At 42.2% G+C, this 26,333-nt stretch overlaps 1 protein-coding gene across 3 annotated transcripts in view; it reads left to right on the top strand.

The window, feature by feature from the left end:
* LOC119260264 (cAMP-specific 3',5'-cyclic phosphodiesterase 4D-like) overlaps positions 1-26,333 on the top strand; it is a 445,519-nt gene that overhangs the window by 117,334 nt on the left and 301,852 nt on the right. The window contains exon 1 of one of the 3 annotated variants that reach the window (XM_054687952.1): positions 21,101-21,262. The exons of the other annotated variants lie outside the window; for them this stretch is intronic. The gene's annotated coding sequence lies outside the window, so the exon portion shown is untranslated. Of the gene's footprint in view, positions 1-21,100; positions 21,263-26,333 lie in introns of those variants that run through there. 3 annotated transcript variants of the gene reach the window in all.

The following is a 26,333-nucleotide window of genomic DNA, read 5'->3' as shown; positions in this document are numbered from 1 at the left end:
CTTGAGGTTAAGCATTTGATATCTAGAATTAGTCTGCTTGACTGAAAATTATACTGGCTCTCCCACTTACTCTCTAAGGAAATTTACTTCTCTGTTCCTCAATTTCCTCATCTGTAAAAAATGGAGATAATAATACAACCTCAGAAAGTAATTACGGTACCAAATGAGTTACTTAATCTAAGCACTTAAAGCATAATGGGTACAGAGTAAGTGCTTAGTAACTTTTTAAAAAATATATTTATTTATGCACGCAAGATGGGCCTCCCCTGGTGGCACAGCGGTTGAGCGTTGGGCTGCGAGGCTGCCCACAGCCTCTGCAGTGCAGGTTCATTCCCTGGCCGCCAGCGAGGGTCCCACAAAAAAACCCCACAAAAAACAAAACCTATTATTTATGCACACAAGAGCTGGGGTACAGGCCAGAGATGCAGGGGGCAAGAGGATTCACTGGAGACAGAGTGGGGAACAAAACAGGCAGATTGACTGAAATACATTGCTGAGGGGAGCAGCGGGTGAGACAGGAGAGGTCTGCTTTATCATGTGAGTTGTTCCCTGGCCAGCTGGAATCGAACTCTTGCTGGAGTGGCTGCGGATTGCTTCACAATGGTGCGGTGCTTAACCCCTTGCGCCATCAGGGAGGCCCTTAGTAACTTTTAATAATAAAAATACCATTTTTATTTGTTAATGTTTTTTTCCTATTTATTATTGTTACTGTTATTATTATTGTTAAAAAGGAATAATGTTTGGACTAAGGAACAGGAGACTAGGGTTCTGTTCTCAGCTTTTTTGTCAACTTTGAGGACTTAGGTAAATTCACTGATTTCTCTGAGTTTACTTTCTTCACCTGTAAAAGTTGGCGATTATAATAGAAAATCTTTGCCAGCCTTTATTTTAATATTTTAGAAGCCTATATATTGTTTGGAGAAACTGACTTACACAGCAGTCTTAGCTGTGAATATTTTTTCCTTTAAGGTAAAGATAAATGAGCAGAAAGGGGAAATCTGAAAACATTTCCACTAAGCTAATGCTTTCTGGAAAGTGTAACAAATGTTTTGGTTTATTTTTGTGTAATTCCTTTCTTGGGATAAAATGTATAAATCAGTTGATTATGTTATATTCAGATGACTTAATTTTTCTTTTTGAGTGTATTTATGTTTGGATCATAACCAGTTTTTTTACTTTTTTTTCTACCTTAATCAAAAAAGTTCATGCCTCCATTTAATTTGCTGATGCTGTAATTTGTACTATTGTACTTGAACTGATTATTCTATTAGATATTAAGCATGACACATAAACAAAGTAATAATTATATACAGTGTGGTATTTTCTTCTATCTTTGCATTTTTTTTGAGATCGGAAACTTGGCCTCCATTCTTGTTTTGCATTTATCCAATGAGCTTTTCCTCTGATGAGTTATTTTTCATGTGCACACATGGGGGCGCTTTTGAGACATCGGTTTGAATGTTATGCTTTGAGGATTTTCTTGAGTCTAAAATGATAGATTGGAGTCTCCATTGGAGCGGGTGTGGTAGCGCAATACTGGGTATGGAACTGACTTACATTTCCCCAAGTGTTCACTGTCTAATATGAGGCCCTAGAACAGTTCATAATTCTCTTCCAAAAGTACTGCAGTATTTTTATTCTCTAGAATAAAAGGGTAGACATAAAAGAAAGAAAACTTAAGACATATTCATGTTTTTAGATACCACAGAAGAAGTACCTGTGGCACAAAGTTGGGGCTTTCTTTTTTTAATTTTAATTTTTTGCATCATTGTTCATTTTTAAACAATATTTGCTTCCCCCCACCCCCTCAGGTGTAGTCCCCATAGAATTTCCTTCCCCAATGCACCCTTGCAAAGGTCACCTCAGTCCCCTGAGGGAGGGAGGGTTTCCTTTCTTAAGGTGAAATGGGGCGTGGCAAGCAGAAACTCTGACTTCTATAACAATGTTAAAGGAGCCTCTGAAATGATCCCAGTCATTCTTCCCTAAAAAAGTAAAGCCTGGAAGCACATTGGAATGGAAAACAAATTGTACCTGTAGGGCACAGATGCAAACAAGAAAGGCTTAAGTGGAGCCTGGCACTCTTGACCTCTAGTTCTGTTTTCCATTTGAGGAGAAATGCAGAAAAATAGAAAACAATGCTTTGTATAAAAGGAAACCTATGTTTTGTAGGCCCTCAAATACCTATATCTTTGTTGTTTTTTTCTGGCCACAATTTTTGGGTGGTTAAAAACATAAACAAACATATAATAATAGCCCTTGTGGCACTCCCACAGATGCATGAAGGAGAATCATGGCTATCGCAGTTATTTCTGAAAATTTTGTTCATGAGACAAGATTTTAAATGCACCTTAAAACACAGATTTTATGAGAGAATGCTGCTGATTTTTGAGTGCTAGGTATTTATTGACAAACTTTTTTTTAGCAATCATTTTCTTGTGCAAAGTCTATATGTAAAATTAAAAAGACCATTCTTTATGCTGACTTGTAGGTAGGTAAAAATTGTTTACTTTCTCCCTAGATTTTCCTGCCTAGGCAGTTGTTACATTCTTCACAGTTTGTGTTCAACTCCTGGCTGTTCCTTTTCTCTCACCTTTTCCTCAGTGCTCATTTGTTCTCATGGTTTTAGAGGTTAACCATATCCCCATCCTGGGCTTCCCTCCCAGACTCCAACTGTACATTTCCCAGTTCCCATTCCTACCTGCATAGAGAAGTCCAATTTAGTACATTCACCACCAAATTTAACTTCTCCCACTTGTCTTAGTCTTCACCTCTTTCCTCAGCTCACAAATTCTTTCTGACTTTCCCAGTTCTGTTTGTGAGCTACAATTTTTTAAAACGACCAGGGCTTACTCATCTACTCTTTCTAGCCCTCAAAAATCCTTGCGTTTTCCCTCCTTAGGGCATCATTTTAGATTTTCCTTTTTTTTTTAATTTTTTTTAGATTTATTTATTTATTTATACAAGCACTGGGTACAGTCAGAAGTGCGGGAGGGTGAGAGAATTCACCAGAGCCAGAGGGGAGAGCAGAGCAGACTGACGCGAAATACACTGCTGAGGGGAGCAGCAGGTGGCAGGAGAGGTCTGTATGCAATGTGGGACCCTCGCTGGTGGCCGGGGATCGAACTTGCGCTGCAGAGGCTGCGGGCAGCTTCGCAGCCCAGCGCTGAACCACTGCACCACCGGGGAGGCCCTGGACTTTATTCTTTGACCCACTAATTTTTTGTTATATTGAAGACAGCACCCTTTCTCCTGGAGAAAATAACTCTTGAGGCCAAAAGTAGCAAACAAAGAGTAAGGATGGAGAAAGTAACCATATCAGTATGCTTGGGGAAAAGAATGTAAACCCTCGTTTCAGAAAAATGTTACTAAAAATAAAAATTAGTTTCTGGCTATGCAGTAGATAACCAAGGTGAATTCTTAGGTTGAGTGGTTTTTATATTTTAAAAATTTAAAACAGCTCCAGAAGAAATCTGTTCCAAATCCAGTGCTGAAGGGAAATATTGCCTGTTGGCTGGCGCCATAGTTAGTAGTGGAAAGGAGCGCTACCATGCTTTGATCGTCCAAGACAGGGTAATAGGGTAATTGGATTTGTGGGACCTCATTGCTGCCTGGCAAGTGCTTCAGCACTGGGAGGGAATTCTTAGGCTATGCATCAAGGTTTTAATGCAATAGAACCACTGTGTGTGTTGATGGCAACTGTGCTATTTTTTTAAAAAAGATTTATTTATTTATGCATACAAGAGCTGGGGTGCAGGCCAGAGATACGGGATGGGGGGAGAGGATTAGCCAGAGAGAGTGGGGAGCAGAACAGATGAATCTACTGAAATATACTGCTGAGGGGAGCAGCAGGCGAGACAGGAGAGGTCTGCTGTGCCATGTGGGTCACCTCCCTGGCAGGGATCGAACTCATGCCTCAGTGGCTGCAGATAGCTTCATAGTGCTGCATCTTAACCCCTTGTGCCACCAGGGGGGCCCCTGTACTATTTTTTTTAAACAATATTTTATTTTGTTTTTATTTTGTGCCAAGGGTGTTAGGTTCTTAGAATACGAAGGAAGCAAAGAAGAGTCAGCATCATTCATGTTAAGGTATTGAGTTTAGCACTAATGAGATGCTGAATAAGACAGAGGTAATTAGAGTATACTGAATCCAGGTAATGTTGAGTAGGTAAACTTTTAGATCCCCATGTTCAGAATCATGGCATTAGAAGAGGAGTGGGCAGCTAATTAGCTGGAATGAGAGACCTGACTTTGATCAATCCAACACATGTCCTCTCACTAGTGGAATGTGCATAGGCGTTTGTGTTGTCACGAAATATTCATATTAATTCATTGTGTTTGTGGCATTTTGGGATCACTTTCACCATCACTACACAACTGTTCCCTTCCTTTCTATGGTTCTAAGACTGTACTGAAATTCTTTTATACACAACTTGATAATCATGGCTCACCCAGTATACAAAGCAATACAGTCCTATTTTAGAACTCAAAGGATATTGTCATGTTTCCAAGTCTGAGCAGATTTTCTGAAACCAGGTCCAAATGAGGCACAATCTTACCTCCATTGCAAATACTGTATGTATAAAAGATGTTGAGGTTTCCTGTTCAGCAAATTGTCCTTTCCAAGACTTATAAGATGCTACTAAAGAATATATTTTACTTTGCTTTTTTCCCCTTTTAACTCAATGTATTTTCCTCTCTTTTCAGAGTAATAGTTATTTAATTATCAATTTAAAGAATTTAGAGGGATTTGTGTTCTCAAGACTTCTCTTGAAGGGGGACTAATATAATATCTTCTGATAAGCATGATTGATTCTCTCTGGGATATTCTTTTGTAGTTCTGTGGCCTTGATCTCACTAGAACTTGGTAATAGACATTGAGTTTTCTGTTTGTCACTCATGGGACATTTGACTAAGCTGACAGGTCATTTTTTTATCAAGGTCTCTTGTCTTTTGTGGCTGGTGAACAATATTGGGTTAGAGTTTGAAGCTAATAACTTTATCTCAGTGTTCCATATAAAGTCTATTTTTTTTTCACATGGTTAAAGTAGAACAATTTTTCAATCTATGGTTGTCATTTATGGCAGTAATAATATAGGTCTTCTACTCAGAAAGGATCAGTTTCTTGTCTTGTTCACCCTCATTTATTCTGGAATGTTTGGGTGCCTATTGTGTGCTGGATGCTAGAAGTTCAGTTGTGGGGCGCATATCTGTTATAGCCTTGTTTTCATAATACTCAAAACAGTAATCTAATGAAGGGATATGGAAATAATCTGGCAGTTAGCTTATACTGTGATGAGTACTATGACAGGAAGCACAATGAACACTGAGGAGGGACAGTTAACAAAATTTTATTGTCTGTATGAACCAGAAAATGTGCTAAATGCTGAGTTTATAACAAAATAAACATTGTCCATGCCATCATGATATTGGTGAAATCTGGTGTTGATTGAATAATCCCAGAAAAATATATATGTTGCTATAAAGTAAACCAGAGGGTATGATAGAAAATGTCTAACAGGGGCTCTAATTTAGATTGAGCATTCAAGGAATGTAAATCTGAGAAAACATTTAGGCTGAGATTTGATGCCTGAGTAGGAGCTACAGCTGAGCCAAAGAAGGAAAAGGGCTTCATGTGGAAAGAACATGTGCTAAGGCGTGAAGTAATGAGAACATTAAGATCCATGGAGCAGAGTGCTTGCTGTGGTTTTATTATTGTGGATAGTGGAGGGGAGGGGTAAAGAGAGCGGCAAAGTGTTGAGGCTGCATAGTGACCAGGGTCAGATCATAAGGAGTCTTTCCTACCACAGGAAGGAGTCTTTTCTATTGAGTGCTTACATCATCAGGTTTCTATCTCTAGAATATCCCTGTGGCTGCTGTTGTGGATTGAGTTGTAGAACAAGTGAATCATGGAGACTAGTTAGGAAGCTTTTACAGGAACCTCAAGTAAGATATTCAGTATGGGGTCTCCCTGGTGGTGCAGCGGTTGAGCACAGCGCTGTGAAGCTGTCCGCAGCCTCTGCAACATGGGTTCGATTTCCAGCCGGCCAGGGAGAGTCCCACATGGTGTGGGAGAACTCTCCTGTTTTGCCCACTGCTCCCCTCAGCAGTGTTCTTTGGTCAATCTGCTTGTTCTGACCCCCGCTCTGTCTCTGGTGAATCCTCTCACCCTCCCGCGCCTCTGACCTGTACCCCAGCTCTTGTATAAATAAAATAAATATTTTTTTAAAAAATTAAAAAAAAAAAGAAATTCAGTATGGAGTATTAGGAGTTTGGTTTCTGGGGCTACAATGTCTGGGCTGGAATCCCACCTCTGTCACTTCATATCTGGTTGGCTCTGGGCAATCACTTCACTTTTGTGAGTGTTCTTTGTTAACAGGAACTGATAACATTAATGCCTAGTTTGTTGAGTTGCTGTGGATAAATAAGCATTTAGTGCACAGAGCATCTTGTGGCGCTGCATTTTATTTTGCTCCATCTGTGTTTTACATAAAGAGGCTAGTGTAGGAGAGGCCTGCTCTCAGCTTCCAGATCTTATATCCTGGAGAGGGCTTGCTCATCTTGAAGGAGAGGAGATCTATTTTTAATTCCTACATCCAAAAGGCACACCTTTTTGTAATTTGAACAAAGTCACCTTAGGTAGCTAGCAGTAGCCTTCCCAGAACATATTAAATGTTCTTTATTAATAGCTGTATGACTGTGCCAATTACTGAACATTTCAGTCCTCATTTTCTTATCATAATACTAATGGTCCCCATATAATAAAGTTTGTCATAAGAATTAATGAATTGATTTATGCAAAAACATTTAAGAGTGCCTGGTATGAATGAATATAAGTGCCAACAAGAAAAGGAGAAGTATGAAGGATTCATTCTTTCAATTATATTCATGAGCTAACTGTTTGTCAGGCATGGAGCTGAAACTTTGAAAAATCAGATGTGGTCCCTGTTTTCATGGGGTAAACAAAAATCTATCCAGATAATTGTAAAAACTGTGATAATTGTTATGAAAATGAAGTCTTGGGGACAGAAACAGGAAGATTTGAGAAAGTTTAGAAGTAGAAGAATTTAGAGTTTAAAAGTAGAAAGCACTCTGATTAGATGTAGCATTTGATACCAGGAAAACTGTTGAGTCACGGTTATTTCATGGACGGTGAGGTTGGCCATGTTTCCTAACTTTATAGATGGATCATAATGGTGAATCTGGGTATCTAGTTAACTTTGTGGATAATTTAAGGAATGAATTCAGGTATATTTAGGATTTACTTGGTATGCTAAAAAATTTTCCTAAAGGTTATATAGAGGACACACTTATATAGTCAACCAATTTTATTTATTTTATTTTATTTTAGATTTATATATTTTTTATTTTTATTTATTTATTTTTTTTAAATAATAAATTTTATTTTTATATTCCCCATACAATTGCAACACCCCCATTCTGACCCCAATCACTCCCCTCCCGCCCCCCCCCCCCAAAAAGTGTCTCTGGTTCATAGTTTTTTGTTGATTTTGATTTTCACTTTCTTATAGTTATTCATTTTCCTGGTCCCTTATTTAAGTTTTCTAGATTCCTGCTATGAGTGAGACCATCAGTCAACCAATTTTAAACACATTATGTAACTTTTAAATTTGAAGTCTGGATCCCAGACATTTAAATGTTGGATCTCAGGTTTTTTAAAAAAAATTTTTTTTGTTAACTGGAAACAGTGCTCTGATTATCTGTTTGGAGATGAGATGGGTGGAAGTCTTGTGTGTGACTTTGCTTGCTTTGTGTTATTTGCTTCCTGCTCCTCCAACCCTCCCCCCCCCAACTCTGTTTAATTCTGACAGTGTCCTGGGGGACTCAGATGACCTTCCTCAGGCCATTTATGAAAAGCTGTTGAGAGGAGGAAATGGTAGAATATTCATGGGCACCTTTAGTACTTTAAGATTACTCTCAGACCAAATTATTATTCAGAGCTTTGCTGAGGGCTTACAGTACCCTAGGCAACACAGAAGTTTCTTTGATATACAACTTAGTGTTCACTTAAAAAAACAAAATCCCCAAGTATAAGTGCACCTAGATCTGTGATAGTATCATTCCTTTTTATCCTCCTTTTCCTCCTCCCTTCTTTCTAACAACTCATAAAGGCGATGGTGTTTTGGGGTAGAGAGTAAAAGATGCCAGTGGAACTTTATAAGCACAGAATTCAGAAAACTTTTTGCCTTGTCATGGAACATTATAAATGCTATCTATGAATTGTATGCATTTTGGAGACTTGTTTTTGTTGTTTGTTTGTTCCTGATTTAAAGGATAATGTAGTGGTACTATTCGGTAAATCAACAATCCTGATTCTATTTTTCAAGGAAAGATAGACTTGATAACAACACTGAAGGCTGTGGTAATTCAGAATCATGAACCCCTCTTCCCATCAACGTTTCATGTCTAAATCCCTGGAACCTGTGAATATGTTGTTATCTGCAAGGGGGCATTCAAGTTACAGGAAGAATTAAGATTGATAATAGATGACTTTGAGGTGGGTATGTTGTAGAGCAACCCCGACACAAAACGGGGTGCCTGACTGTGGGTCCTCACCCGCGCGCTTAAAAGGACTTATCAATGCTTTACTGCAGGCACACGCGAAAGCTTAATAAAAGGTTTATTTACAAGGGAAGGGGAAATGAGGAAATGTACAGCTCAGGGAGAAAAGTGGGAGACAAAGTTTTAAATGAGTCCTACCCGATCCGCCGATCAGGAATCCCAAAATGGCACTCAGAGAGCTAGCTGCAAGCCAGGAGCTGTGTAGCCAGGGGGCGAGCGATAGGGAGTTGGGCAGCAAGGTTGGATATAAAAACCAAACACGTGGGCCTTGGGCTGGCTTTGGTCTGGAGTGGGGATGGAGTCCACAAAGCCTGTATGGGATTAGATCAGGACATCATTTCCCCCTAACAATTAGATTATCCTAGATTATTTAAGTGGGTCCAGTGTAATCACCAGGTCTTAAAAATGGAAAAGGAGGCATCCATCAAGTAAGTGTCTATGGAAATAACCAGTTATTCCCAGCTTTGAAGATGGACAAAGTGGACCATGAGCTGAAGAATAAGGGCAGCTTCTTGAAGCTGGGAGGGACAAAAAAAATATATTATTTTCTAGATTCTCCAGAAAGGAATAATACCAGAATTGTAGGTTTTCAGGCCTAGTCTCCCAGCCAGAAATGGATCCCAGGCTGCAGGGGCAGCACTGAGTCCCAGCCACTAGACCACCATGGGTTGGTGTCTCACGAAGCCGCAGCAGGAACTTCACAGATGCTCAGGCAAGCAAGCAAAAAGAGCCAGATTTGTTTCGAGAAAGAAAGTTTATTGAGGAGAAAAGGAACAGAAATAAAGTGGGACTCCCAGGCCATGGAACAAGGCCAGAGAGGGGCAAGGAAGCCAAAGTGGAGTCGTGTCTCAGGGAATATCGACCTTCTTTCCCTCATTATTCTAAAGCTCCCCCAGTCTCTTTGTGATTGGTTAGTTCTCGGAGGTCTCACTCACTGCCTAAATGTCTCTGTGCCCAGAACCAAATCTCTGTGTCCCACCCCTAATCTTTTTTTCTTCATTGTCCTCTATTTGGAATGTCTTGACACTAAAGTCATAAAGTAAGTCCCTTATGTCATCAATTCTGGGGTGTTTGATTAGTCCCCTTTGGGTTTTGTTGCCCTTATCTCTAGAGCCTTCCTTAACTCTTCTGAAGTCCCTGCATTGTCCTTGAGATTGCCTAATTATCCTTAACTTGCCCTAGGATTCAGGAATATAGCTCTGCCAACTCTGATGTAGGCCAGTGAGACCCATTGGGAAACTTTGATGTCCATAGCTATAAGATGATACATTTATACCCCTTTAAGTTACTAAGTTTTCCATAATTGGTTATAGTGGCAAACCAATGAGTCCTGACAGCTGCAAGCTGTAAGAATCTGAAGGAATCATGAAAGAAACCATGTTAAATACATCACAAGTATTCAATAAATATTAGGACATTAATCATTAGTTCAGTAAAAATTTAAAGAAGACTTAGAAAGCTGAAAAAAACCTGTTAAAGTCTACAGAAGTGGTACAAATGAAGACGATTGGCCTCATGGAAGAGAATAGCGGGGGTGGGGGGTGGTGGCAGACCAGAGAGTCCACCGCCAGACTTGAGAGGGTGGCTGCTTAATTCCGGGTGATCATTAACCTGAGGGAATTGAGCACTTTTGCCTGATCTTCCTTTTTTTCCCCCCCAAAAAAGTCCAGATTTTGGAATTTTAATGAAAGCTGTTGTAGTGCTTCCTAATATGATTATATCTTAATATTCATTTAATATTTAAGTTTAGATAAAAAATAATAGTCAACCAATCAAATAACCCCAAGCTGTCTAAACAGTTGTACAGCTGGATGAATATGACCTGTAAGCCCACATTGTGAGTCTGCTAGCCTACAAGTACAGTCTCCCTGATTGCCTTGTAATTCTCACACTTCTGAATATAACACCCCTGATCGTTCTTAAAGCAAAAGAAGCTGATTTAGGAAAGTTAGTGATTGAACTAGTCAATGGCAAACATCAGGTTTCAAGTCTCAATGTGTCTGATTGCAAAAGCCAAGTGTTTCTTTCCCTTGTCTCTGTCTTACTGCCTCAAAGTTAGAAGGAAATTAATAATGGTGTCTCAAGAGATAAAGGTAGAAATAGATGGAAAACAATATTTACAAGACACAAACTACTGTCAGGCTTTGAAAAAGGGATTTTAAAGCATATTATATTACCCTTTAATTTTCACATCAATTTTAGGAGGTAAGCAATGCTCTCATTTTCTAGGTAAGAAATTTGAATCCAGCAAAGGTCAGGTAACTTGCACTTGTTCACACAGGTAAATGGCAAAGAAAATTCAAAAGAGCACATTTGCCTGTAGTTTATAGATTTAGAGAGAAGGAGAATTAATGGTTCTTTTGGGATGACGGACAATGAAATAGGGACTGCAAGGAGACCTGCAGAGGCTCAGGCTGCAGGGACTTGTCTTTCTTGGTGGAACTGGGAGATAAGATATCTGGTAGGTTTGTAATGGGAGTGGTGTCATATTAGCAGCTTGAGGACAGAAGAGGCCAGCCATCAGAGTAACCTGTAGAGGAGATTGAGAATGATGTGGAAGTGACATTGGGTCATGACAAAGATCAACAGGCAGGTTGGCTTGGAGCAGAATAGTGCACACACCCTTGGTTCTTCCTGCAGCATCTCAGGAGTGGTAACCAGAGAGGAGCTGACCAATCAAGATTGCCATTGGCTTAGTAAAGTTGAGAGGTTAAGAAAGCTTGGTGGCTTGACTTTACTAGTCACTAGGGAATTCACAATAAATCCACCAGACCAGCTGGTATTATAGTACATAGTGATACTGGAATTGCAGGTTTTCAGGCCTAGTCTCCCAGCCAGGAATAGATCCCAGGCTGCAGAGGCAGTGCTGAGTCCAAGCCGGGTTGGTGTCTCACGAAGCCATAGCAGGAACTTTGCAGACGCTCAGGCAAGCAAGCAAGAAAAGGCAGATTTGTTTAGGGAAAGAAAAAGTTTATTGAGGAGAAAAGGAATGTAACAGGATGGTCCCCAGGAAAGGGGGAGGTTCCAGGTTCCCTGCCCCACCCAAGGGAGGGTGGACCTGAGCTGGGAGAGAAGAAGCTGCAGAGGAGACTGAGGAAGGAAGCAGGATGGAGCCAGGAGGCCTGGAGGAGGCGCATGGAGCCTAGAGACACGTGAAGAAACTGCGCTTGTCTTGTGGTCGTGGACTGGGTGACACAGATGTGGGTGAGACCCATGGGGAGGTGACAATGGCAGCTTTTATCTTGATTTTGATTTTGCTCTTTTCCTTCCGGGCTTGTCTGGTTGTTTCTGACCCTTTTCTGTGGGTCCCCACGGGAAGATGCTTTAGACTTGTGGCAGGTTTTGGGGCTTTGCTCTGGGCCAATCCCATTTGGATGGAGTTTTACCCACGAGGGGACGGGTAACTTTGGGTGCTTGATTTAGAAACTGGATTCTTTGCCTTTCCTGTATTGTTTCCTAGTTGTATTAAAGTTCCTTCCCATTAAAATCTCATGTTTTGTGTTAATGCGGCGGATGGCAGAACCCTATATAAAATAGGCAGGTTTGCGGGGTTTGGGCTGCCCCTCTCCCAGCCCTGTAACAGGAACAGAAATACAGTGGGACTCCCAGGCCTATGTAACGAGGCCAGGGAGGGCCAAGGAAGGGAAAGTGGAGTCGTGCCTCAGGGAATATATACCTTTCCCCCCTAATTATTCTAAAGCCCACCAGTCTCTTTGTGATTGGTTAGTTCTCCATGGTCTCACTCACTGCCTAAATGTCTCTGTGCCCAGAACTAAGTCTTATCTTTTTTCTTTATTGTCTTCTATTTCGAATGCCCTGTTGACCTTTGTCCTGGGCTGTTTGATTAGTCCTCTTTGGAATTTGTTGCCCTCATCTCTGTAGCCTTCCTTAACTCTCCTGAAGTCCCTGCACTGTCCTTGAGGCTGACTAATTATTCCTAACTTGCCCTACGTTTCATTAGAATGGCTAAAATGAAAAAGACTGACAATACCAAGCAGTGAGAATGTGGGGCAGCTGAAATGCTTATGGGCTGTTGATGGGAGTGTAGATTGGTAGATTCATTTTGGGAAATTGTTTTCAGTTTCTCTGGTAGCTGAACATGTATAATAACCTATAGCCTAGAAATTTCATTTCAAGGTGGACATCCAGTGAAACTATGTATCTTTTTTTTTTTTTTAATAGAGGCATGTTTTATTTATTTATTTTTTTGTTTGTTTGTTTGTTTGTTTATACATGCACTGGGTACAGTCAGAAGCGCGGGAGGGTGAGAGAATTCACCAGAGCCAGAGCAGGGAGCAGAGCAGGCAGAAGGACCGAAGTACACTGCTGAGGGGAGCAGCGGGCGGCAGGAGAGGTCTGCGCGCCATGTGGGACCCTCCTCCGGTGGCCGGGGAGCAGCTGGGGATTGAACCGGCGCCGCAGAGGCCGCAGGCAGCTTCGCAACCCAGCGCTCAACCACTGCACCACTGGGGAGGCCCGAAACTATGTATCTTTGAGCATCAAAGGTCAGGTGCAAAAATTTTCATAGTGAAAAATGAAAATACCTCACTGATTTGTGGTATAATTACAGAGTGAAATATTCTATTGCATTGAAAAGAAATGGGCTACAGTCATACCCAAGATGGATGAATGTCAAAAATACAGTGTTGAGTATAGAAACTGTTGTAGAGCAACCCCGATACAAAACTGGGTGCCTGACTGTGGATCCTCACCCGCGCGCTTAAAAGAACTTATCAATGCTCTACTGCAGGCACACGCGAAAGGTTAATAAAAGGTTTATTTACCAGGGAAGGGGAAATGAGGAAATGTACAGCTCAGGGAGAAAAGTGGGAGACAAAGTTTTAAGTGAGTCCTACCCGATCCGCGGATCAGGAATCCCAAAATGGTGCTCTGAGAGTTGGCCACCAGCCAGGAGCGGTGAAGCCAGGAGGCGAGTGACAGCGAGTCCCCCAAGGCCCACGTGTTTGGTTTTTATATCCAACCTGGCTGCCCAACTCCACCCTCAGGTCCCAGCCACCCTCCCTTGGTGGTGATGGGATTTGTCTTTCCCAATGTCTTGATGGCTTTAGTCTGGAGTGTGGGTGGAGTCCACAAAACCTGTATGGGATTAGCTCAGGACATCCTCTCCCCCTAACAAAACCAGACGCAAAACGGCACATGCCAGTCAATTCCAATCACATAAAACTTATAAACAGACCTTTGGTATTAGGACTGTGGTTGATTTCCAGGGAAGGAGGTGATATGGAATATAAGGGAGGGCTTCTAGGGTACAGCAAAGTTGTCATTTAAAAGATTTTGTTACGTGAGGATGTTTAATTTGTAAAAAAAATACTGCTTACGTTTTATCTCAGTTGAGTGCAAAGAACAAAAATATATATTTTAAAAAAGTAAGACCTGACTCGGAGTGTAGAATTGTTATAGGGCAACCCCGATACAAAACGGGTTGCCTGGGCCTCCCCAGTGGCGCAGCGGTTGAGCGCTGGGTTGCGAAGCTGCCCGCAGCCTCCGCAGCGCCGGTTCGATCCCCGGCTGCTCCCCGGCCACCGGAGGAGGGTCCCACATGGCGCGCAGACCTCTCCTGCCGCCCGCTGCTCCCCTCAGCAGTGTACTTCGGTCCTTCTGCCTGCTCTGCTCCCCGCTCTGGCTCTGGTGAATTCTCTCACCCTCCCGCGCTTCTGACTGTACCCAGTGCATGTATAAAAAAAAATAAAAAATAAATAAATAAAAGCATGCCTCTTTAAAAAAAAAAAAAAAAAAAAAAAAAAAAACACAAAACGGGTTGCCTGACTATGGGTCAGTGAGGACCCATACTCTACTGCAGGCGCACACGAAAGGTTAATAAAAGGTTTATTTACAAGGGAAGGGCAAATGAGGAAATGTACAACTCGGGCAGAAAAATGGGAGACAAAGTTTTAAAGGCGTCCTGTTCGATCTGCCGATCTGGAATCCCAAATGGCACTCAGAGCTGGCCGCGAGCCAGGAGCCGTGAAGCCAGGAGCGAGCGAGAGAGCGAGCCCCCCAAGGCTCACGTGTTTGGTTTTTCTACCAACCCTGGCTGCTTAACTCCACCCTCAGGTCCCAGCCACCTTCCCTTTGGTGGTGACGGGATTTGTCTTTCCCAATGTCTTGATGGCTTTGGTCTGGAGTGGGGGTGGAGTCCACAAAGCCTGTATGGGATTAGCTCAGGACATCCTCTCCCCCTAACAGAATCATGACAGGGAAGTATTGAAATTGCTGACAAATGCATCTAGGAGAAAAGATTGAATTATTGAATGTGTTCCTACCACGGTGGATATGGGAGACTGGGGAAAATTTTTTTTAAAAAAAGATTTATTTATTTATGCATACAAGAACTGGGTATAGGCCAGAGGTGTAGGGTGAGAGGATTCACCAGAGACAGAGTGGGGAACAGAACAGGCAGACTGACTGAAACACACTGCTGAGGGGAGCAGTGGGTGAGACAGGAGAGGTTTGCTGTGCCATGTGGGTTAGCTCCCTGGCTGTCTGGGGATCAAACTTGTGCTGCAGAGGCTGTGGATAGCTTGATAGTATTGTGCTTAACCCCTCACACCACCAGGGAAGCTCCAGGAGACCAGGGAAAATTGGGGGCACAGTGGTTTTAAAGGGAGAGCATCATCACATTTTGGGATATTGAATGTAGAGCAACATCTTGTTATGACAAAATCTGCTGGGATTAGAGATACAATATAGCATCAGCTGTTGCCTGTAGCCTATCTCCTTTTATTAGAGAAGTCAGCAAAGGCCATTCTCTTGGTGCAATATGGGAAGGAGATGGTTGTTTAATTTAAAGTGGATACAGAGGAGACCTTGATAGTTTATTTCTTGACTTGTTTAATTGTTGCCTTTTAAAAAGCACTAGCACTTTGGACAGGTTGCAATATCATATTAGGCAAATTATGTGCAGTGTAAATAAAGCTTTGGCTACAGCTGTGAGGTTGAACCTGGCTTTTCCTGGTCTGTGGTCTCCTAGCAAGAGAAATGCAGCAGGTAGATGATAATGTAAACAGTTGTGTTCCCTAAGAGACTGTAAAAGGAAGGAGATAATTTATTCTTCTGTTTGCACTGAAAGGGTGCTTTCCCAAATTCAGGATTTTTGTTTCAGTAATTTTTATTCACTACCTACATATCTGGTTAAAATAGAAAGGCCATTTGTCTTATGAGTCAAAGGTTGGAGAAAACATCTGACATTAATTTCTAAGGTTGCTTTCCAAATACCACGGTTGACCAATTCTTAGCAGTCATTATTAATGAGGCTGGTAGAAAACTAAGGTCCAGTTTGCTTTTTCTTTCTTCTTTTTGTTTCCCTTTCTCCTGGGTTAATTTGTGTTCTGTCTTTCCTTATATTTGGTTCTCTCTAAAGCATCATGAAAATACTTTCTATTTTTTTTTTTTTTAAGATTTATTTATTTATTTATTTATTTATACAAGCACTGGGTATAGTCAGAAGCGCGGGAGGGTGAGAGAATTCACCAGAGTCAGAGCAGGATGCAGAACAGGCAGAAGGACAGAAGTACACTGCTGAGGGGAGCAGCGGGCGGCAGGAGAGGTCTAGCGCGCCATGTGGGACCCTCCTCTGGTGGCCGGGGAGCAGCCGGGGATCGAACCGGCACTACAGAGGCTGCGGGCAGCATCGCAACCCAGCGCTCAACTGCTGCGCCACCGGGGAGGCCCTCTATTTTTTTTTAAGATTTATTTATACAAGTACCTGAGCACAGTCAGAAGGGCGGGAAGGTGAGAGAATTCACCAGAGCCAGAGTGGGGAACAGAACAGGCAGACTGACGAAATATATTGCTGAGGGGAGCAGTGGGTGTAGCAGGAGAGGTCTGCGCGCCATGTGGGACCTTCGCCAGTGCCCGGGGATTGAACCGGCGTTGCATAGGCTGCGGGCAGCTTCGCAGCCCAGTGCTCAACTGCCACCAGGGGAGGCCCTGATAATACTTTCTAAATAAGTTTCATTTATAACTTTTCCTCAGTTCCAGAGATGCTGTTGCGTGTAGTCTATGACATATTGTTATGATACAGCTTATGGATTGGGACAAATCCACGAAATGGCACACATCTACAGGGACCCTCTGACTGATCGTGTGGATTGTGGCCTTTTGAGAACAAAAAGGAGCACTGTTATTAATAAGTATGCTGGGCAATAGGTGTGAGCCAGCAGTGCCTCGGGCAAGCTGGGATGTGTGGTTGCCCTTTCTGTCCCTCTTGGGTGGGAATAAGCCTTGTGAAGTCTCAGTTTTATTAGAAACACTGCATGTGTGCTCTACCCTTTCTGACCAAGTGATTCACAGCATTAACTCAGCTCATCTTCCTCCCTGGTGATGAGCACTATAAGACCTAATTACAGATAACATCTGAGCTACTATGTGGCAGACTTTGAATATTACTTTCTAATTCTTCCTAGTAAAATACAGGTGAAAACCTATAACTGAATATTACTAACAGAATGTCCTCTATTTATATCTGGCCTGATTTTTCTTTCTGATATTTTTCTTTTCCTGGCTTTCATTTCTCAGTGTCTTATGACTATAGAGCAAACAAGTGTGGGTTTTGTTAAACTTAGGATTTTTTTTTTTAAGATTTATTTATTTATTTATACAAGCACCTGGGCACAGTCAAAAGGGCGGGTGGGTGAGAAAATTCACCAGAGCCAGAGTGGGGAACAGAACAGGCAGACTGACAAAATACACTGCTGAGGGGAGCAGTGGGCATGGCAGGAGAGATCTGCGCACCATGTGGGACCCTAGCCAGTGGCCGGGGATCGAACCGGCACTGCAGAAGCTGAGGACAGCTTCACAGCCCAGCACTCAACCTCTGCGCCACCAGGGGAGGCCCAGGATTTTTTTTTTAATGACAAGGGTAAGAAGTCCCCATAGAGGCAGTGTGTTTGCTACTGTCATGTATCACTGGGCCTGTCTTCCCCAACGTGTGGTGGGCCCTGTGCACGTCCTGCCTCTGCCCCCATGGCTCTCTGGTCAGCTGACTCTTCTGTCTCATGCACTCTGTTCTCAGCTGTGGGAATTGCTGGGAATCAAAGGCTTAAGTACATGGCATCTCCCTGTAGGTTCTGGACCCATGGAGAAACAAAGATATAGAAGTCAGATGAGGAACAGTTCTCTTCTTTCTTTAATACTGGCACATCTTCATTATGGGGCTGGGCCCAACTGGGTTCATTCCCCCTCAGCAGGAGTGGTAGAGTAAAGGAGGCATTTCTTCCCCGATTCCAACAGGCATTGGTAATTCCTGGTTGTTTTTTTCTTGTGTGTGTGTGTGTGTATGTGGTAATTCCTGGTTGTTTTTTTCTTTTGTGTGTTTGTGTGTGTGTGTGAGTGTGTGTAAATGCAAGATTGTGGAGAGAGGGAGAAGGGCCTGGTCTTGGTATTTCCTATAAAATTCTATTAAGTATATCTTGAGACTGCAACTCCCAGAATGGTACTATTCAGCCATTTCACACTTGGTGTCCTAGGGGCTATGATGGCAACTTGGAACAACCGTACCTTCCACCACTGTCACTGAGGAATTTGAAGACACATCTTTGTCACCAGTAAATTGCAAAATATGAATCAGTCTGTAGGAGAAGGTATAATCTTATTTTAGATAAGAAGAACTTTATTACTGTGATATTTTATAAAGGGGAGAATTACATGGTACGATGGTAAACTATTATTTGAAATATTTGTAACTTGGGTAGTGATCAATGATATTTCAATGTGACAAAATAAATTTCTTTCTCCGTAATGCTTCTTTCATTCCCACTGTCTATATGATCTGAAAAAGAACTCTTTAGTGATGACCTACATAATTCAAAACTGCTTTCTCTGGTGAAGAAGAGGGTGGGGCTGCTTTTTCCCTCCTTCTAGGGCAGGGCCACTGGCCACTATTTTATTTATTTATTTTTTAAAGATTTATTTATGCATACAAGTTGCTGGGCCATGTGGGTTACCTCCCTGGTTGAGGATAGAACTCATGCTCCAGTGGCTGCAGATAGCTTGACAGCACTGTGTCTTTAACCCCTGCACCACCAGGGAGGTTCCTGCCCATTATTTTAGTTCCCAAATGGAAGCAGGAGGTTATGGTGGAGCTGGGGTCTTATTCCTGGTGTTTCCTCCAGAAAAGTCAAAAGAGCATTTGACATATGTGCTTCCAACGGGCTAGGAAGAAATCAATTTTGTGTTAAGTGCTAATTCTTTAGATTCAAATAGCACAAAAGTCTGTAATGGCAAATATACTGAGTCAGGGCATCAGGATTCCCACTGAAAACCCAAGGTAATGAGGTCAGCAGGGTCCGCTTGAGAAACACAAAATTGAACAGTGCGAGGTAGTGTAACAGGGTGGTCCCCAGGAAAGGGGGAGGTTCCAGGTTCCCTGCCCCACCCAAGGGAGGGTGGAGCTGAGCAGGAAGAGGAGAAGCTGAAGAAGAGACTGAGGAAGGAAGGAAGCAGGATGGAGCCAGGAGACCTGGAGGAGGCGCATGGAGCCTAGAGACACGTGAAGAAACTGCGCTTGTCTTTGGGTTGTGGACTGGGTGACACAGACGTGGGTGAGACCCATGGGGAGGTGACAATGGCAGCTTTTATCTTGATGTTGATTTTGCTCTTTTCCTTCCGGGCTTGTCTGGTTGTTTCTGACCCTTTTCTGTGGGTCCCCACAGGAAGATGCTTTAGACTTGTGGCAGGCTTTGGGGCCTTGTTCTGGGCCAATCCCATATGGATGGACTTTTACCCACGAGGGGACGGGTAACTTTGGGTGCTTCATTTAGAAACTAGACTCTTTGCCTTACCTGTATTGTTTCCTAGTTTTATTAAAGTTCCTTCCCATTAAAGTCTCATATGTTTTGTGTTGATGTGGCGGATGGCAGAACCCATTTAGAATAGGCAGGTTTGCGGGGCTTGGGCTGCCCCCTCCCTGTCCTATAACAGTAGGACAGGAGAAATTTCAGGTCAGTAAGACTGGAACAACTTGTTGAAACTCATGTTCCATCAAGGAATAGGAAAGATGAACTGGACTGGACTATTAAATATTTTTTAAAAAGAAAACATATTATCCATATGGTGTGGAATTCTTATTGACACACAAATACTTGCAGAGCACTTTTACCCGCAACAAATAAGGAATTGGTTTTTCAAATAGACCCTGAGTCTATCCAAGTGGAAGACATGTTCATCAGGACAGAATGATCTTAGATTACATAGTTTGGAATTGGATTTGACTTTCACCTCTTGGTCTTACTTACTTTTTCTTTTTCAACAGTTCTGAAATCTGTTTCATCTGTCATGTTAAAAACACAGTATACCAATAAAAAAAGCACTCCAAGTCTTCATGTCTTTAATCTCTTGACAGCTCTATCTCCCTGGTTGAGTTTCTTGTGAATGTTGATTTCATTTGCATTTGTTTACAGTTAACTTCTAGGGCTGTGCTGCTAAATATATTTGTATAGATTTCTCTGTACAAGTGGCTGGAACGCAGAAGGAGAGTGATGGCAAAAAAGCCACCAGTCTTTACTGGCCAAGTGGTGGATCTATGTCAACCCGGAGGAAGGGACACTTTCTCTATTTCCCATAAAAGTGCTATATGGGGGACCTCCCTGGTGGTGCAAGGAGTTAAGACACAGCATGATGAAGCTATCTGCAGCCACCGCATCACGAGTTTGATCCCCGGCCAGGGAGCTGACCCATATGGCGCAGCAGACTTCTCCTGACTCGCCTGCTGCTCCCCTCAGCAGTGTATTTCAGTTTGCCTGTTCTGTTCCCCACTTTGTCTCTGGTGATTCCTCACCCCCCACACCTCTGGTCTGTACCCCACTTTTTATATGCATAAATAGATAAATCTTTAAAAAAAAAACTGCCATAGAGGATAATAAGTGGTTTCCCAAGTACCAAAAGTTACCCGTTTTGATGACCAGCAGAAAGGAATGATAGGTTCTGGAGTTCTGAAAGTCACCAGATTCTTATATAGTCTCAATTACTTACGTCTACTAGTCAGTTTGATTAATCGAAGAAGTCAAATTTTTAATTTTTGGGAAACCTTGGAAACACAGTGTTTGGTACATAAGAGTGCTTGCTATAAAACTTCCCTCTTCAGGGAAACTTGGTAACTTGGGCCTTAATTGAAATATCTTCTCTCTCTATCTGTTCATCCATTACCCACCCACCCATCCATTCATCCATCCATCTGATAGGTCTCTTTATTGCCAAAGAGGATTTGTACTCTTTAGGCAGGTATTGTATGCTGCAGGGAAGGATTACAAAATAATAGGCCTTGGTAAAGCCTGGCAAATGAAACATTTCCATTCTATAGGGAGTTGCCACTTCTTACCCTCAGGGGACTGTTGTTTTACAGAAAGGCAAACAAACAGTTCAATTATTTTAACCTCAAAAGAATTGGAAATCAAGACATTGAAATTTGATTTTTAAATAATTACAGGGACAATTCAATGTTTAAAAGTCACTGTGCTATTGTAAGACTTGTCACTGTTGCTGCATGCCAAAGTGAGGAAAATGCAATGGTGGTGTTGGACGTTCCTATTCATCAGCACATGGCAAGTTTATTAAGGAAAGGAAAAAAAAAGAGAAAAAAGACTCCAGCATACACACAGATGGGCAGAGAGCTGCTGTTGCTGCTGCTGCTGCTGCTGCTTCTGCTGCTTTGCAGAGGGAAAAGGTTTGTGAAAAGAAAAGCCTGCATAAATGGCAGGAGTGCTTTGTTGTACCCGGCAGGGAGTGTTCTTGCATACAATGCTCCTGATGGGATTTATGCCTTTGTAAGACCTCTTGCTTTGGTGTCTGGTTTGGTGGTCTTCTAAATTTGATAATCCTCTTTGCCTGCACCTCTGATATTCTCTTCTTTCTTCTTTCTCCCCCTGGCCGCCCCCTGCTTTAGATTCCTGGAAATATCCTTAGCCTGCTTAGTTAAGTTTTTGTTAATTATCCCTACCCCCACCTCTAGAGCTTGTTCTTATGGGACCTTCCATCCTGAATCTTTTTAGTCTAAGCTTCCATCAGTTGCATTGGTGTTTCAGTGTGAGTCTCTAGCCTTGGATTCTTTCCCAAGGGGATGTGTGTATGCCCTGAGTAAATTGTTCTGTATTATTTTATAGCCAAGAAGAAAACTTCCCTACTTTTAGTGAGTTTTAAAATGAAGTTGTCCATTCATCCCTCTGTCTTTGGAGGATAGATTGGTTACCTTACTTGCATTACACTGAATAAACATTGTTGGTGGTTGTTTTAAAAGATAATTATCAGCCCAACTGCTTCCTGATTATTGGAAGCAAATCTATGAAGATTTTTCACTGGGGTCTGCCAGGGGCTGACAAAGGAGTTTAGAATTGGCAGTGAAAAGAGATTGATGGGAAGGTAGCAATTCTCCTTGGGAATAAATCCATTTGGTGTATGTTGGTTTTGAGAGGAGGGATTTTATAAAGCAAATCACTTTAATCTACATTTCTAAGAAGAAGTAGGAACCTTCTTGACAGAAATGCCACCTGTTTAATGGCAGACTATCAGTGGCACTCTGCCAAGTTGAAAGCAAATTTAGGCAAATTTTAATCAAGTTGGCATCTCAGAGAACTGGCACAAGCATGGTTCGTAAATTTTATTTTTTTACTTGAGGCAAAAAACACATTTCACTGATTTCTGTCAGAAAACACTTGAAGGTTTTATGAAAGACTATTAGGATCAGTAAATGAAATACTATAAAACTCAACACTATTTTATAACATTTAATGTTTTATATTTTATAATGTATTTCAATACAACTATTTTAGTATTTTAAAATGCAGCTGATTTTTCCCCCCAATGCCTTTATTTTTTTTTTTTTTTTTAAAGATTTTTTTTTTTTTTTAAAGATTTATTTATTTATTATTTATACAAGCACTGGTTACAGTCAGAAGCGCGGGAGGGTGAGAGAATTCACCAGAGCCAGAGCGGGGAGCAGAGCAGGCAGAAGGACCGAAGTACACTGCTGAGGGGAGCAGTGGGCGGCAGGAGAGGTCTGTGCGCCATGTGGGACCCTCCTCTGGTGGCCGGGGAGCAGCTGGGGATTGAACCGGTGCTGCAGAGGCTACGGGCAGCTTCGCAACCCAGTGCTCAACCGCTGCGCCACCGGGGAGGCCCCCCCCAATGCCTTTAAAGAAAATTCTATAGAGGGGGCCTCCCCCGTGGCGCAGCGGTTGAGCACTGGGTTGCGAAGCTGCCCGCAGCCTCTGCGGTGCCGGTTCGATCCCCAGCTGCTCCTCGGCCACAGGAGGAGGGTCCCGTATGGCGCGCAGACCTCTCCTGCTGCTCCCCTCAGCAGTGTACTTCGGTCCCTCTGCCTTCTCTGTTCCCCGCTCTGGCTCTGGTGAATTCTCTCACCCTCCCGCGCTTCTGACTGTACTCAGTGTTTGTATGAATAAATAAAATAAATCTTTAAAAAAAAAATTCTATAGAGGCCCATGTAATGGTAGGCCAGTGATAATAAAATGCACAATGTCTCTAGCTGACAATTATTTTCTTTAGGATTCTGGCTTTGATAATATATCACGATGGCAGAGTACGAACTCTGGAAGTAGCTCGACAGGACACCCCAGTTTGGATGGCTGTTCTGAAAGACAGTGCATATTCCTCCAGGACTGCTGAGTACTGGCCTGCATGAGCCTTAGCACCCTAAGGAGAAGTGGAAACTCAGGAACTGTTTGCCTCAGAGATCCCTACCTTTCTCTGTAGAGCTGATGGGACCAGTATTCTATTTTGAAAATTAAGTTTTGACCACTTTTGTCAGATTTTTGGTGTGATATTTACATACCTACGGCTTAATCTCACTTTCTTTCTTTCTTTTTTTAAAGATTTATTTATTTATGCTTATAAGAGCTGGGGTGCAGGCCAGAGGTGTGTGTGGGGGAGGTGAGAGGATTCACCAGAGACAGAGTGGGGACAGAACAGGCAGATGGACCAAAAACACACTGCTAAGGGGAGCAGTGAGGGCAACAGAAGTCTGCCGTGCCATGTGGGCATCTCCCTGTCCGGAATCAAACCCGCGCTGCAGAGGCTGCAGACAGCTACACAGTGCTGTGCTCAACCCGCTGCGCCACCGGGGAGGCCCTTAATCTCACTTTTCTACTTCACATGTCCCAGAGCCTCTCATTACATTTGGAATAAAATCCAAGATATTTACTTTGAACTACATGGTTCACCTTGAGCTGACCTATGCCTTCCGTTTCTGCCCAGTCTCCAGCTCCTGTCAGTGGGCTGAGATCCTCTCACTTCAGGCTCTTTGTTGAACCTACTGGTTGCTCTTTCTGGATGACTCTGGTCCCAGATCTTTGGCTTCTTATCATTTGGGCTTTCACTCAAATAGGACCTTTTGGAGGAGTGACACCACTTCTACCAGTGTGCGCTGCCATCACTGTTTAATGTTCTTCCTAGTGTTACTGATTTCAAAGGGTCTTTGGCTTTCACCAGTTAATCTGTGATAGATTTGAAGGAGCCAATAGGTTCAAGTGAGAAATGTTTATTGTGGATCACACTGTTAGGAAAGGGGCAGCAAGCCCTGAGCCATGTTCTCGGCCAGAGAGGGCAATGACCCTGGTTTTATGGGGTTGGTTACCAGAGCGGGGTTTTGGAAGCAGTGACATAGTGTCTTTTAGGGTGGGCTATATGGGGAACATGTAGGTGGGTTACTTGCTTCTTCAGACATCGCATGTTTATTAGCATGTCAAGTCTCCTCCTGGGGTGTGTGTTTTAGCAGGCTAATGAGTCCTAAGTCACCTTTAGGTGGGGCCTTCTGCTGTCTGGGTCTGTGTATACATCTGGTTTCTGCTGGTTTTGGAGCCATTGTCCAAATGCAGGAAGCATATGTAGGATGAAGTGTCCATGGTGATTGAATGGCTGGGGTTTTGTAAAATTCCCATTAGCCAGGGTGAGGTGGGGTGATTGATAGCAGGAAGAGTAGATAAGTGAGCTCTAGGGCGAAGGGGTCCTATAACAACAGCACTTATTTGAACTAATTGTATTTATCATTTGTCTCCCTTTAAGATGTAGGCTTCATGAGAGTAGGATCTTCTTTGTTGCACTTTCTTGTTATAGTTTCAAAATCTAGGACTGTGCCTGGTAAGAAGTTAGTGCTCAAAAGAATTTGTTGGGTGGATTGCAATTTACCTTCATCCAGTGGCTTTATTTACCATGTATTTTACACTTGATTGGATATAATTTTATTATTTTGCAGGCATGGGGTAAAACAGGGTGAATAAATGGGAAAATATGGAATGGTAAAATTAGCTACCTGATTTGAACTTTGCCTTAAAACAAAAACAAAGCAAATATAGAATACTTGAGTGTCAACTCCAGTATAACCATACAGTGTGTAAATCATGCACAACAAAAGCTTTATCTTCATAATCTGAAAAGAATGGAAAGACTGATGACATATTTGCAGAGCAAAATGGACTTCAGGTTTGCTCTAAGCCTATCTGAATCACTGATACTTTTGTGATTGAGGGGAAAACAGACATTCAGGAAGATAACCAGCGACAGAGCCCAGACCTACTGTAAGTGTTTTAAAAGCAATCTTGCTCCCACCACCCCTGAAATTCTGTGATGATCCATATATTTATCTGTGAATGGCTCACCTGAGATCAGGGAGCAACAGAATTAATTTTAAAACATAAAACAAAAGTAAAATTAAATTCCTTATATGTGCCCTGAGACATGTTGGGCAGAAGAGCTTCCATGAAGCTAATAAAATTTTAATTAATACAGTAAATAACCCATTAAGATTTAACCCTCATCAATCTCTACTTTATTGTTACCACATGGCAAAAAAATATAAAATTCTGTTAAATGCTACCTCTTGAGAGAAAATTATGAAATCCTTCTAAGTACAGCTGGAAATTTTCAGGTCCCCAAACAATGACTCATCTGACCCTCTAGTCATCTTACAGCCTGAAACCAAAGAAAGCAAAATAGAGTTTCTGCTGTTAAGAGGTTTTTATCAACACCAGTCCATAGAAGTAGATTAAACACTGGGAAGGGGAGACTAGTGATACTTTTTTGGTCTATTTCACATCTTTTGACCAAATCTCTAAATTTCATCTCCTCAGTGAGAACATGCATTGCACTTCTGTGGTACCTAAATTGCCTACTCTCAGGTCTCAGCACTGATTACTGTTGTCTGCAGGAAACAGCGGTTTAAATTTTGTGGGCTTAATAAGCAGATCAGAGTAAGGATAGTAAGAAGGAGCGATCAGGAGTTAGTCTACAATAGAGGTGAATAAAATCAGACACTTTAAGCTATGACATAGTTCTAGCTCACTGTTACTTTGTAGAAGCTTTAGGGTCTTATAGTTTTATTCATTTTACCACCTGGGCTGGACTAACGTGTTGCTGTAACAATCGGAGTAGATTAAACAACAAAGATTTATTTCTTGCTGATTCTTGGGTCGCCTGGGTGCTTTTCTCATCACCATTACTTAGGGACATAGATCCAGGAAGCAGTGATTATCTTTATTGTTGCCAACAATTTCTCAATTGTTGCCAATTTCTATGCTTGGGGCAGTTGGGAGCATGAGCTCTAAAGGGTCTCCTCCTAAGTGGTTAAATGCTCTTGTCCAGAAATAGCATGTGGTACTTCAACTCAAAACACGTTGACTAGAACTCATTGTACCTGTCTCCAGACAACCATAAGAGGTCATAGAAATTCTAATCACAAATAGAACTAACAACATTCACTTAATTTTTGCTAGTTTTGGCAGATGTTG

This window comes from Talpa occidentalis, unplaced genomic scaffold (assembly GCF_014898055.3).
Source record: "Talpa occidentalis isolate TD23 unplaced genomic scaffold, MPIMG_talOcc4v2.1 talOcc4.6, whole genome shotgun sequence".
Taxonomy (NCBI): Eukaryota; Metazoa; Chordata; class Mammalia; order Eulipotyphla; family Talpidae; genus Talpa; species Talpa occidentalis.
This window is presented reverse-complemented; position numbering and strand designations above follow the sequence as displayed.